Genomic DNA, 860 nt, shown 5'->3' on the forward strand with positions numbered 1-860 from the left:
GCTCTATCCACTGAGCCAAACCGGTCAGGGCTGTTTGTTTTTTGTTAATCCTCACCTGAGGATATTTTTACACTGATTTTTAGAGAGAGTGGAAGGAAGGGAGGGAAGGAGGGAGAGAAAGAGAGAGAGAGAGAGAGAGAGAGAGAGAGAGAGAGAGAGAAACATCTCTGTGAGAGAGACACATCAATTGGTTGCCTCCCGCATATGCCTGCGCACATGCCTGACCTGGGCGGGGATCAAATCTGCGACTCAGTTACATGCCTTTGACCAGGAATCGAACATGTGGTCCTTCGGTGCACGGGCCAGTGCTCTAACCATTGAGCCCACAGCCGGGGCCAGCCGGAGGTTTTGTGGCCCCCCTTCTGCATGCAGGGCCTGAAACCCACCTGTGAGCCGGTGCAGGTGATGGCGGTGGAACCACCTGCGGAGGATGGTGAGGCAGAGCCACGTCTAGGCCCCCGGGTGGGGCTCCAGGCGGCTTGAGACCAGGAGGGCCTCCTGGAAGGTTAGCGTGCAAACCGCCTTCTGCCAATGAGCACCCCACACCACGGTGCCCGGTGCCCCAAGCATGGAGAGGCCCCCACTTTAAGCACCACAGCTTCCCCCAGCCCTGCGGATGGCCAGCCTCCCCAGGTGCCACTGCCCTCCCCGCTCCGGACCGTGACCTGCCCGAGCCCCTCCTCCTCCTCACTGACTATCATAAGCTTTATTGAAATAGAATTCACGTCCCATAACATTCACTCAGCGCGCACAACGCAATGGTGTTCAATGTATTCAGAGTTGTGCGACCATCGCTCTAATCGGCTCTAGACCATTTGCATCACCTCGGAAAGAAACGCTGTCTCCCCCGCCCCCTCATG

This window comes from Myotis brandtii, unplaced genomic scaffold (assembly GCF_000412655.1).
Source record: "Myotis brandtii unplaced genomic scaffold, ASM41265v1 scaffold410, whole genome shotgun sequence".
NCBI lineage: Eukaryota > Metazoa > Chordata > Mammalia > Chiroptera > Vespertilionidae > Myotis > Myotis brandtii.